At 37.5% G+C, this 14,611-nt stretch overlaps 1 protein-coding gene across 4 annotated transcripts in view; it reads right to left on the bottom strand.

Annotated features, from left to right (window-relative positions):
* The window catches only part of LOC143246942 (uncharacterized), a 268,555-nt gene that overhangs the window by 234,696 nt on the left and 19,248 nt on the right, over positions 1-14,611 (bottom strand). The window lies entirely within an intron of this gene.

The raw sequence follows: 14,611 nt of genomic DNA, 5'->3' as shown, positions 1-14,611 counted from the left end.
TTTACAAGGGCTATCTGGGTTAGTAATCCCTAATTTTAAAGTGGCTACAACAGCGCTAACATCCAGCCCTTGAGCCACTCTAATAATGTAATTTCAATGTCGCTCTTTTGACACACGCCCAAAGTGCGAGGCGCGATTTTAAGGCAACATGCCGCGAGTTGTAAGACTTCCGATTCACAGTTCAGAACGCTGACCACTGTCCAGTCAGTCACGTGATAAATTTCTTTGTTTTTTCACATACTACGCCTAAAGATTTAATTGCTTGCTTGTTTGGAATAAAACACAAAGCTACACAATGGGTATCGAAACCCGGTTTGTAGCGGTGCAAGTCCGCAGACATACTTGTATGACACTGGGAGGGACGTGTAAAGAGAAACAAACTAAGACACTTTGCACGTTTTCAACAAAAGCTCGTTTCTCAAACACAACAAAAGTAACCAACTTAAGTAGAATGTATCCTTTATTGATTTGAATGCTGCAAGTGATAACGATTATGATAGCACATATAAGGTAAAATTCGAACTTTAAAACCTTCAACAGCATACAAATAGCCCTTCACAAAACATCGCGTTTAACAACAAACAAATCACTCCATTCACTTTATAAAAGATCCACAGTGGGACAGAGAAGTGTATCGACTTTCAAAACGGTGGATACCCCGCTGAATATGCTCTACAATAAACATATAAATCATAATAAACAAACACTTCATAATCTTCAAGATATAAAACACTCGTTAATAAGTGGCCTTGAAGTTAAGCTTTAACTTTAGGTAGAAAAATAGAAAACTTCAACGAAATATTGGTTTTGTTTTCTTTTTCGAATTTCGCGCACATTTACACGAGGGCTAACTGTACCAGCCGTCCCTAATTTGGCAGTGTAAGAATAGAAGGAAGGCAGCTTGTTATCACCACTGACCGCCAACTCTTGGGCTTCTCTTTACCAACGAATAGTGGTTTTGATCGGGACACTATAATGCCCCACGGCTGAAAGGGCGAAAATGTTTGGTGAGATGGAAATTCGAACCCGCGACCCTCGCATTACAAGTCAAGCGCAACCACCTGGCCATGCAGCGCCAGAAGAATAGTGAACTTCAAGGAAATATTGGTTTTGTTTGGTTTTGAATTTCATGCAGAGCAACGCGAGGGTTATTTGTTCTAGCCGTCCCTAATTTAGCAGAGTAAAACTAAAAGGAAGACAGCTACTTATCACCACCCACCACCAACTCTTGGGCTACTCTTTTAACAACGAATAGTGTGATTGACCGTCACATTATAACGCTTCCAGGACTAAAATGGCAAACTGTTTGGTGCGACGGGTATTCGAAACCGCAAGTCTCAGATTACGATTCGAGCGCTTTAACCACCTGGCCATATTGGGCCCCGAAACATCGGACAATGTGGAAACCTTTAACAACAAGATCAAAATGTGATTGTTTAATTAGTTTCTGAAACCGAATGTTAGCAACAGATTTGAACTTCGATTAGCATCATTTCTCTTTACTGACGAGTTTAATTTATTTGTTAAGGACAAATCTTTTTTTTACGGGCTGCCTGTAATAATCAGTGATACCGTGAAAAATATTCTGAAGTCATTGTATGTTTTTCTAGTAATGGCAAAAGATAAATATTATGAAGGCAAGAACCCTCTGTGATTCCCCCAGTAGCACAGTGGTATGTCGGCGGACTTATACCACAAGAAACCGGGTTTTGATACCCATGGTGGGCAGAACACAGATAGCCCTTTGTGAATTTTTGTGTTTCATAACAAACAACAATGGTAACCATTTGTAATAACCCAATATTTATTTTCGAATTGATGAACTGGAAATTCTAGGATAAGCAGGAAATACAGTATCAACCTAGTACGCTACGAATAACTCATTGCGTTATTGAACTGCTCCTAAAAATTAAAGGTTACTAAAATAAATAAGAAGGAATCTTTAATATCCACAACATTTGGAACACTTTTAGACACGGATATTCTACTAGTCTATTTATTAGCTATATTTTCTTTACAGGCAATACCAAGCATACAACCCGATTCAACTTTATTACTCAGCACGTTACCTACCAGCCTACCCTCAAATAGAAATTCTTTTAGGCACGATTAGAGTAAATCCACCTACGAGACTTTAGACGTTACCAAATACGTCAGTCGAAAGGGTTTGACCTTCTGAGTTCAAAACTGCAATTAAATCTCAAATACATCAAGAAATGACGGAGCTGGGAGTTAAACGTTTGGCTTAAAGAAAACAACAGCAATTCAGAACTGTTCTCCGAGCCGCCATGCCGCGGCTAAAAATAACAGTAAGAGTTAGTTAGTATTGACCCTACAATACTGATAAACAGTATGTTTTCAAGGCGATATCGGTACAAAGATATCAGAAAATAGAATTACGATTTTAAACAAAAGGGAAATAAATCTTAATTATCTGTATCCACATAATTATTCCTGTTATCGCTGATTAAATACGAAAAATAATTCACGTTAACTGCTGGTTTTGAAGAAAAGTCTGGAACGAAGATTCGAATCTTGCACGACAGCGATATTCTTGTGACACAGGTTTCAAACGTTCAATGAGTTTTTTGTTGACGTTATTAGAGCCAAATCAACTTTAAGGTTAACACCTATCTTCTCGTTCACGTTCCATATAAGACAGAAACAACTTTTCCAATCCAAGTAAGTACTTCCAAATATTTGTTTAATATTCCTGTTCAGTTACTTACTTGTCGTTTCTCAGCCCTTCTTTTTTTTTACAGGTACAACTTAAATACCTTGATTATATGACACTGAAGGGTTATTCGAATTTACAGCTCCCAGACAAGTTCACAAAATTCTCTTGAAGATGTATATTACATTACGTGAATAGTTAGTTGCACGAGGTAAAGGCTTATATTAACATAGTCTTCAAGTTCTTACACTGTCCACAAGCATGGGGGGCTCTCGCTAACACAGAAGTAATCTTACAGGCTCATCAAGATAAAATCGGAGTTCGATAAGCAGTGGGCACAGTCAAATATAGTCCGTTATGTAGCTTTGCATTTAACAAGAGACAAGTGAGCACAACCGTTAGTCCAACTGATTTTATCATATTGAGCAATTATATATTTCTGCCTAAAACCAGCGAGTAAAATCAGTTACATTTCATGTTTATTATAGTGTCGTTAAAGAAACCGTTTGTACAACGATGAGCTGACGAGCAAATGAAATTCACCTACGGCATTCATATAACCGCTGTCGACCTGGAAATTTGAAGACCTACGGAGTTGCTTAAGTATTTTGGATTTCTTTTAAAGGGCCCTTCACGCGAAGCATCAAGTTTGATGGTGTAACAAGCTTTCTTTGGTTGCTTTACCAGTTTCAGCCCTTATAGAAGCCATATTTAAAACTTTACTGACAGGAGCTAAGTGTAAGATTTTTAACCCAAGATAACAAAAAGTAGTACCTGAAAAGTACAGTCAAGACCTAATGACTACTTCAACTCATTTTGTACAACCTCACACATGCCATTCTTTAGAAAGTGTACTGACAGGAGCTAGGTGTAAGAATTTTAACCAAGATAACAAAAGTAGTACCTGAAAAGTACAGTTAAGACACAATCGCTGCCTATATTTACTTTGTACAACCTTTCGACTGGCCTGAACGAGACCGAAACACTTAGAGAGACCAAAGTACGACAAAATAAATCATATAAAGAGAAATTCAACGAATGAAGACATGCTTGATTGATTTTAATCAATTAATTTTAAACAATTATATTATAACTTTTTTACAATTTGATTTACGTAATCAATGCCAGGATAAAAATATTTCTTCCAATCTCAAAAATCCTGACAACTGCTAACACGCCACTAATAACCTACAATGTACAATAAGACTTGTAACCATATAATAACAAAGTAATATTTGATTGGTGTTACATGTAAACAGCTACACTGGAGAAACTTGTTACTAAAGGAATTTGAACTTAAAACAAATTAAAAGTCTCATAAAAGTAAAAACTATAATGAAATATATGTCGCCAAGAGACAACAGTCAAACTGGTCTAGTTTTGTCTCAGTAATTTAGGTAATAGAAATATTTCGTGCATACTTGTTCAAACAGCCGCTATTGAAAACTATCCAAACAATTTGACACGTAAAGACTGCTTTTATAAAAGTCTTTAAAACCCGACAAGTTCAAGCGATTTATCTCCCATCAAGACTTCGCCCAAAAGCATAGGGTCAGTGAAATCTCAGAGTCGAAAGGCAACGGGGTCTCAGCTCAGTGAGGGTCAAAGCGCATAATCAACTCCACAACCAGACGTGTGTAGGGAATGGCCACTGAAAGAAATAATTTAGTTTGTTTCGGATATTTACAAGGGCTATCTGGGTTAGTAATCCCTAATTTTAAAGTGGCTACAACAGCGCTAACATCCAGCCCTTGAGCCACTCTAATAATGTAATTTCAATGTCGCTCTTTTGACACACGCCCAAAGTGCGAGGCGCGATTTTAAGGCAACATGCCGCGAGTTGTAAGACTTCCGATTCACAGTTCAGAACGCTGACCACTGTCCAGTCAGTCACGTGATAAATTTCTTTTGTTTTTTTCACATACTACGCCTAAAGATTTAATTGCTTGCTTGTTTGGAATAAAACACAAAGCTACACAATGGGTATCGAAACCCGGTTTGTAGCGGTGCAAGTCCGCAGACATACTTGTATGACACTGGGAGGGACGTGTAAAGAGAAACAAACTAAGACACTTTGCACGTTTTCAACAAAAGCTCGTTTCTCAAACACAACAAAAGTAACCAACTTAAGTAGAATGTATCCTTTATTGATTTGAATGCTGCAAGTGATAACGATTATGATAGCACATATAAGGTAAAATTCGAACTTTAAAAACCTTCAACAGCATACAAATAGCCCTTCACAAAACATCGCGTTTAACAACAAACAAATCACTCCATTCACTTTATAAAAGATCCACAGTGGGACAGAGAAGTGTATCGACTTTCAAAACGGTGGATACCCCGCTGAATATGCTCTACAATAAACATATAAATCATAATAAACAAACACTTCATAATCTTCAAGATATAAAACACTCGTTAATAAGTGGCCTTGAAGTTAAGCTTTAACTTTAGGTAGAAAAATAGAAAACTTCAACGAAATATTGGTTTTTGTTTTCTTTTTCGAATTTCGCGCACATTTACACGAGGGCTAACTGTACCAGCCGTCCCTAATTTGGCAGTGTAAGAATAGAAGGAAGGCAGCTTGTTATCACCACTGACCGCCAACTCTTGGGCTTCTCTTTACCAACGAATAGTGGTTTTGATCGGGACACTATAATGCCCCACGGCTGAAAGGGCGAAAATGTTTGGTGAGATGGAAATTCGAACCCGCGACCCTCGCATTACAAGTCAAGCGCAACCACCTGGCCATGCAGCGCCAGAAGAATAGTGAACTTCAAGGAAATATTGGTTTTTGTTTGGTTTTTGAATTTCATGCAGAGCAACGCGAGGGCTATTTGTTCTAGCCGTCCCTAATTTAGCAGAGTAAAACTAAAAGGAAGACAGCTACTTATCACCACCCACCACCAACTCTTGGGCTACTCTTTAACAACGAATAGTGTGATTGACCGTCACATTATAACGCTTCCAGGACTAAAATGGCAAACTGTTTGGTGCGACGGGTATTCGAAACCGCAAGTCTCAGATTACGATTCGAGCGCTTTAACCACCTGGCCATATTGGGCCCCGAAACATCGGACAATGTGGAAACCTTTAACAACAAGATCAAAATGTGATTGTTTAATTAGTTTCTGAAACCGAATGTTAGCAACAGATTTGAACTTCGATTAGCATCATTTCTCTTTACTGACGAGTTTAATTTATTTGTTAAGGACAAATCTTTTTTTTTTTACGGGCTGCCTGTAATAATCAGTGATACCGTGAAAAATATTCTGAAGTCATTGTATGTTTTTCTAGTAATGGCAAAAGATAAATATTATGAAGGCAAGAACCCTCTGTGATTCCCCCAGTAGCACAGTGGTATGTCGGCGGACTTATACCACAAGAAACCGGGTTTTGATACCCATGGTGGGCAGAACACAGATAGCCCTTTGTGAATTTTTGTGTTTCATAACAAACAACAATGGTAACCATTTGTAATAACCCAATATTTATTTTCGAATTGATGAACTGGAAATTCTAGGATAAGCAGGAAATACAGTATCAACCTAGTACGCTACGAATAACTCATTGCGTTATTGAACTGCTCCTAAAATTAAAGGTTACTAAAATAAATAAGAAGGAATCTTTAATATCCACAACATTTGGAACACTTTTAGACACGGATATTCTACTAGTCTATTTATTAGCTATATTTTCTTTACAGGCAATACCAAGCATACAACCCGATTCAACTTTATTACTCAGCACGTTACCTACCAGCCTACCCTCAAATAGAAATTCTTTTAGGCACGATTAGAGTAAATCCACCTACGAGACTTTAGACGTTACCAAATACGTCAGTCGAAAGGGTTTGACCTTCTGAGTTCAAAACTGCAATTAAATCTCAAATACATCAAGAAATGACGGAGCTGGGAGTTAAACGTTTGGCTTAAAGAAAAACAACAGCAATTCAGAACTGTTCTCCGAGCCGCCATGCCGCGGCTAAAAATAACAGTAAGAGTTAGTTAGTATTGACCCTACAATACTGATAAACAGTATGTTTTCAAGGCGATATCGGTACAAAGATATCAGAAAATAGAATTACGATTTTAAACAAAAGGGAAATAAATCTTAATTATCTGTATCCACATAATTATTCCTGTTATCGCTGATTAAATACGAAAAATAATTCACGTTAACTGCTGGTTTTGAAGAAAAGTCTGGAACGAAGATTCGAATCTTGCACGACAGCGATATTCTTGTGACACAGGTTTCAAACGTTCAATGAGTTTTTTGTTGACGTTATTAGAGCCAAATCAACTTTAAGGTTAACACCTATCTTCTCGTTCACGTTCCATATAAGACAGAAACAACTTTTCCAATCCAAGTAAGTACTTCCAAATATTTGTTTAATATTCCTGTTCAGTTACTTACTTGTCGTTTCGCCAGCCCTTCTTTTTTTTTACAGGTACAACTTAAATACCTTGATTATATGACACTGAAGGGTTATTCGAATTTACAGCTCCCAGACAAGTTCACAAAATTCTCTTGAAGATGTATATTACATTACGTGAATAGTTAGTTGCACGAGGTAAAGGCTTATATTAACATAGTCTTCAAGTTCTTACACTGTCCACAAGCATGGGGGCTCTCGCTAACACAGAAGTAATCTTACAGGCTCATCAAGATAAAATCGGAGTTCGATAAGCAGTGGGCACAGTCAAATATAGTCCGTTATGTAGCTTTGCATTTAACAAGAGACAAGTGAGCACAACCGTTAGTCCAACTGATTTTATCATATTGAGCAATTATATATTTCTGCCTAAAACCAGCGAGTAAAATCAGTTACATTTCATGTTTATTATAGTGTCGTTAAAGAAACCGTTTGTACAACGATGAGCTGACGAGCAAATGAAATTCACCTACGGCATTCATATAACCGCTGTCGACCTGGAAATTTGTAGACCAACGGAGTTGCTGAAGTATTTTGGATTTCTTTTAAAGGGCCCTTCACGCGAAGCATCAAGTTTGATGGTGTAACAAGCTTTCTTTGGTTGCTTTACCAGTTTCAGCCCTTATAGAAGCCATATTTAAAACTTTACTGACAGGAGCTAAGTGTAAGATTTTTAACCCAAGATAACAAAAAGTAGTACCTGAAAAGTACAGTCAAGACCTAATGACTACTTCAACTCATTTTGTACAACCTCACACATGCCATTCTTTAGAAAGTGTACTGACAGGAGCTAGGTGTAAGAATTTTTAACCAAGATAACAAAAAGTAGTACCTGAAAAGTACAGTTAAGACACAATCGCTGCCTATATTTACTTTGTACAACCTTTCGACTGGCCTGAACGAGACCGAAACACTTAGAGAGACCAAAGTACGACAAAAATAAATCATATAAAGAGAAATTCAACGAATGAAGACATGCTTGATTGATTTTAATCAATTAATTTTAAACAATTATGTTATAACTTTTTTTACAATTTGATTTACGTAATCAATGCCAGGATAAAAATATTTCTTCCAATCTCAAAAATCCTGACAACTGCTAACACGCCACTAATAACCTACAATGTACAATAAGACTTGTAATCATATAATAACAAAGTAATATTTGATTGGTGTTACATGTAAACAGCTATACTGGAGAAACTTGTTACTAAAGGAATTTGAACTTAAAACAAATTAAAAAGTCTCATAAAAGTAAAAACTATAATGAAATATATGTCGCCAAGAGACAACAGTCAAACTGGTCTAGTTTTGTCTCAGTAATTTAGGTAATAGAAATATTTCGTGCATACTTGTTCAAACAGCCGCTATTGAAAACTATCCAAACAATTTGACACGTAAAGACTGCTTTTATAAAAGTCTTTTAAAACCCGACAAGTTCAAGCGATTTATCTCCCATCAAGACTTCGCCCAAAAGCATAGGGGTCAGTGAAATCTCAGAGTCGAAAGGCAACGGGGTCTCAGCTCAGTGAGGGTCAAAGCGCATAATCAACTCCACAACCAGACGTGTGTAGGGAATGGCCACTGAAAGAAATAATTTAGTTTGTTTCGGATATTTACAAGGGCTATCTGGGTTAGTAATCCCTAATTTTAAAGTGGCTACAACAGCGCTAACATCCAGCCCTTGAGCCACTCTAATAATGTAATTTCAATGTCGCTCTTTTGACACACGCCCAAAGTGCGAGGCGCGATTTTAAGGCAACATGCCGCGAGTTGTAAGACTTCCGATTCACAGTTCAGAACGCTGACCACTGTCCAGTCAGTCACGTGATAAATTTCTTTTGTTTTTTTCACATACTACGCCTAAAGATTTAATTGCTTGCTTGTTTGGAATAAAACACAAAGCTACACAATGGGTATCGAAACCCGGTTTGTAGCGGTGCAAGTCCGCAGACATACTTGTATGACACTGGGAGGGACGTGTAAAGAGAAACAAACTAAGACACTTTGCACGTTTTCAACAAAAGCTCGTTTCTCAAACACAACAAAGTAACCAACTTAAGTAGAATGTATCCTTTATTGATTTGAATGCTGCAAGTGATAACGATTATGATAGCACATATAAGGTAAAATTCGAACTTTAAAAAACCTTCAACAGCATACAAATAGCCCTTCACAAAACATCGCGTTTAACAACAAACAAATCACTCCATTCACTTTATAAAAAGATCCACAGTGGGACAGAGAAGTGTATCGACTTTCAAAACGGTGGATACCCCCGCTGAATATGCTCTACAATAAACATATAAATCATAATAAACAAACACTTCATAATCTTCAAGATATAAAACACTCGTTAATAAGTGGCCTTGAAGTTAAGCTTTAACTTTTAGGTAGAAAAATAGAAAACTTCAACGAAATATTGGTTTTTGTTTTCTTTTTCGAATTTCGCGCACATTTACACGAGGGCTAACTGTACCAGCCGTCCCTAATTTGGCAGTGTAAGAATAGAAGGAAGGCAGCTTGTTATCACCACTGACCGCCAACTCTTGGGCTTCTCTTTTACCAACGAATAGTGGTTTTGATCGGGACACTATAATGCCCCCACGGCTGAAAGGGCGAAAATGTTTGGTGAGATGGAAATTCGAACCCGCGACCCTCGCATTACAAGTCAAGCGCAACCACCTGGCCATGCAGCGCCAGAAGAATAGTGAACTTCAAGGAAATATTGGTTTTTGTTTGGTTTTTTGAATTTCATGCAGAGCAACGCGAGGGCTATTTGTTCTAGCCGTCCCTAATTTAGCAGAGTAAAACTAAAAGGAAGACAGCTACTTATCACCACCCACCACCAACTCTTGGGCTACTCTTTTAACAACGAATAGTGTGATTGACCGTCACATTATAACGCTTCCAGGACTAAAATGGCAAACTGTTTGGTGCGACGGGTATTCGAAACCGCAAGTCTCAGATTACGATTCGAGCGCTTTAACCACCTGGCCATATTGGGCCCCGAAACATCGGACAATGTGGAAACCTTTAACAACAAGATCAAAATGTGATTGTTTAATTAGTTTCTGAAACCGAATGTTAGCAACAGATTTGAACTTCGATTAGCATCATTTCTCTTTACTGACGAGTTTAATTTATTTGTTAAGGACAAATCTTTTTTTTTACGGGCTGCCTGTAATAATCAGTGATACCGTGAAAAATATTCTGAAGTCATTGTATGTTTTTCTAGTAATGGCAAAAGATAAATATTATGAAGGCAAGAACCCTCTGTGATTCCCCCAGTAGCACAGTGGTATGTCGGCGGACTTATACCACAAGAAACCGGGTTTTGATACCCATGGTGGGCAGAACACAGATAGCCCTTTGTGAATTTTTGTGTTTCATAACAAACAACAATGGTAACCATTTGTAATAACCCAATATTTATTTTCGAATTGATGAACTGGAAATTCTAGGATAAGCAGGAAATACAGTATCAACCTAGTACGCTACGAATAACTCATTGCGTTATTGAACTGCTCCTAAAAATTAAAGGTTACTAAAATAAATAAGAAGGAATCTTTAATATCCACAACATTTGGAACACTTTTAGACACGGATATTCTACTAGTCTATTTATTAGCTATATTTTCTTTACAGGCAATACCAAGCATACAACCCGATTCAACTTTATTACTCAGCACGTTACCTACCAGCCTACCCTCAAATAGAAATTCTTTTAGGCACGATTAGAGTAAATCCACCTACGAGACTTTAGACGTTACCAAATACGTCAGTCGAAAGGGTTTGACCTTCTGAGTTCAAAACTGCAATTAAATCTCAAATACATCAAGAAATGACGGAGCTGGGAGTTAAACGTTTGGCTTAAAGAAAAACAACAGCAATTCAGAACTGTTCTCCGAGCCGCTATGCCGCGGCTAAAAATAACAGTAAGAGTTAGTTAGTATTGACCCTACAATACTGATAAACAGTATGTTTTCAAGGCGATATCGGTACAAAGATATCAGAAAATAGAATTACGATTTTAAACAAAAGGAAATAAATCTTAATTATCTGTATCCACATAATTATTCCTGTTATCGCTGATTAAATACGAAAAATAATTCACGTTAACTGCTGGTTTTGAAGAAAAGTCTGGAACGAAGATTCGAATCTTGCACGACAGCGATATTCTTGTGACACAGGTTTCAAACGTTCAATGAGTTTTTTGTTGACGTTATTAGAGCCAAATCAACTTTAAGGTTAACACCTATCTTCTCGTTCACGTTCCATATAAGACAGAAACAACTTTTCCAATCCAAGTAAGTACTTCCAAATATTTGTTTAATATTCCTGTTCAGTTACTTACTTGTCGTTTCGCCAGCCCTTCTTTTTTTTTTACAGGTACAACTTAAATACCTTGATTATATGACACTGAAGGGTTATTCGAATTTACAGCTCCCAGACAAGTTCACAAAATTCTCTTGAAGATGTATATTACATTACGTGAATAGTTAGTTGCACGAGGTAAAGGCTTATATTAACATAGTCTTCAAGTTCTTACACTGTCCACAAGCATGGGGGCTCTCGCTAACACAGAAGTAATCTTACAGGCTCATCAAGATAAAATCGGAGTTCGATAAGCAGTGGGCACAGTCAAATATAGTCCGTTATGTAGCTTTGCATTTAACAAGAGACAAGTGAGCACAACCGTTAGTCCAACTGATTTTATCATATTGAGCAATTATATATTTCTGCCTAAAACCAGCGAGTAAAATCAGTTACATTTCATGTTTATTATAGTGTCGTTAAAGAAACCGTTTGTACAACGATGAGCTGACGAGCAAATGAAATTCACCTACGGCATTCATATAACCGCTGTCGACCTGGAAATTTGAAGACCTACGGGTTGCTTAAGTATTTTGGATTTCTTTTAAAGGGCCCTTCACGCGAAGCATCAAGTTTGATGGTGTAACAAGCTTTCTTTGGTTGCTTTACCAGTTTCAGCCCTTATAGAAGCCATATTTAAAACTTTACTGACAGGAGCTAAGTGTAAGATTTTAACCCAAGATAACAAAAAAGTAGTACCTGAAAAGTACAGTCAAGACCTAATGACTACTTCAACTCATTTTGTACAACCTCACACATGCCATTCTTTAGAAAGTGTACTGACAGGAGCTAGGTGTAAGAATTTTAACCAAGATAACAAAAAGTAGTACCTGAAAAGTACAGTTAAGACACAATCGCTGCCTATATTTACTTTGTACAACCTTTCGACTGGCCTGAACGAGACCGAAACACTTAGAGAGACCAAAGTACGACAAAAATAAATCATATAAAGAGAAATTCAACGAATGAAGACATGCTTGATTGATTTTAATCAATTAATTTTAAACAATTATATTATAACTTTTTTACAATTTGATTTACGTAATCAATGCCAGGATAAAAATATTTCTTCCAATCTCAAAAATCCTGACAACTGCTAACACGCCACTAATAACCTACAATGTACAATAAGACTTGTAACCATATAATAACAAAGTAATATTTGATTGGTGTTACATGTAAACAGCTACACTGGAGAAACTTGTTACTAAAGGAATTTGAACTTAAAACAAATTAAAAAGTCTCATAAAAGTAAAAACTATAATGAAATATATGTCGCCAAGAGACAACAGTCAAACTGGTCTAGTTTTGTCTCAGTAATTTAGGTAATAGAAATATTTCGTGCATACTTGTTCAAACAGCCGCTATTGAAAACTATCCAAACAATTTGACACGTAAAGACTGCTTTTATAAAAGTCTTTTAAAACCCGACAAGTTCAAGCGATTTATCTCCCATCAAGACTTCGCCCAAAAGCATAGGGGTCAGTGAAATCTCAGAGTCGAAAGGCAACGGGGTCTCAGCTCAGTGAGGGTCAAAGCGCATAATCAACTCCACAACCAGACGTGTGTAGGGAATGGCCACTGAAAGAAATAATTTAGTTTGTTTCGGATATTTACAAGGGCTATCTGGGTTAGTAATCCCTAATTTTAAAGTGGCTACAACAGCGCTAACATCCAGCCCTTGAGCCACTCTAATAATGTAATTTCAATGTCGCTCTTTTGACACACACCCAAAGTGCGAGGCGCGATTTTAAGGCAACATGCCGCGAGTTGTAAGACTTCCGATTCACAGTTCAGAACGCTGACCACTGTCCAGTCAGTCACGTGATAAATTTCTTTTGTTTTTTCACATACTACGCCTAAAGATTTAATTGCTTGCTTGTTTGGAATAAAACACAAAGCTACACAATGGGTATCGAAACCCGGTTTGTAGCGGTGCAAGTCCGCAGACATACTTGTATGACACTGGGAGGGACGTGTAAAGAGAAACAAACTAAGACACTTTGCACGTTTTCAACAAAAGCTCGTTTCTCAAACACAACAAAAGTAACCAACTTAAGTAGAATGTATCCTTTATTGATTTGAATGCTGCAAGTGATAACGATTATGATAGCACATATAAGGTAAAATTCGAACTTTAAAAACCTTCAACAGCATACAAATAGCCCTTCACAAAACATCGCGTTTAACAACAAACAAATCACTCCATTCACTTTATAAAAAGATCCACAGTGGGACAGAGAAGTGTATCGACTTTCAAAACGGTGGATACCCCCGCTGAATATGCTCTACAATAAACATATAAATCATAATAAACAAACACTTCATAATCTTCAAGATATAAAACACTCGTTAATAAGTGGCCTTAAAGTTAAGCTTTAACTTTAGGTAGAAAAATAGAAAACTTCAACGAAATATTGGTTTTTGTTTTCTTTTTCGAATTTCGCGCACATTTACACGAGGGCTAACTGTACCAGCCGTCCCTAATTTGGCAGTGTAAGAATAGAAGGAAGGCAGCTTGTTATCACCACTGACCGCCAACTCTTGGGCTTCTCTTTTACCAACGAATAGTGGTTTTGATCGGGACACTATAATGCCCCACGGCTGAAAGGGCGAAAATGTTTGGTGAGATGGAAATTCGAACCCGCGACCCTCGCATTACAAGTCAAGCGCAACCACCTGGCCATGCAGCGCCAGAAGAATAGTGAACTTCAAGGAAATATTGGTTTTTGTTTGGTTTTTGAATTTCATGCAGAGCAACGCGAGGGCTATTTGTTCTAGCCGTCCCTAATTTAGCAGAGTAAAACTAAAAGGAAGACAGCTACTTATCACCACCCACCACCAACTCTTGGGCTACTCTTTTAACAACGAATAGTGTGATTGACCGTCACATTATAACGCTTCCAGGACTAAAATGGCAAACTGTTTGGTGCGACGGGTATTCGAAACCGCAAGTCTCAGATTACGATTCGAGCGCTTTAACCACCTGGCCATATTGGGCCCCGAAACATCGGACAATGTGGAAACCTTTAACAACAAGATCAAAATGTGATTGTTTAATTAGTTTCTGAAACCGAATGTTAGCAACAGATTTGAACTTCGATTAGCATCATTTCTCTTTA

The sequence above is a fragment of the Tachypleus tridentatus genome, chromosome 3 (genome assembly GCF_004210375.1).
Source record: "Tachypleus tridentatus isolate NWPU-2018 chromosome 3, ASM421037v1, whole genome shotgun sequence".
In the NCBI taxonomy this organism is placed as follows: Eukaryota; Metazoa; Arthropoda; class Merostomata; order Xiphosura; family Limulidae; genus Tachypleus; species Tachypleus tridentatus.
The sequence above is the reverse complement of the archived record's forward strand: the minus strand, read 5'-3'. Positions and strand labels throughout refer to the sequence as shown.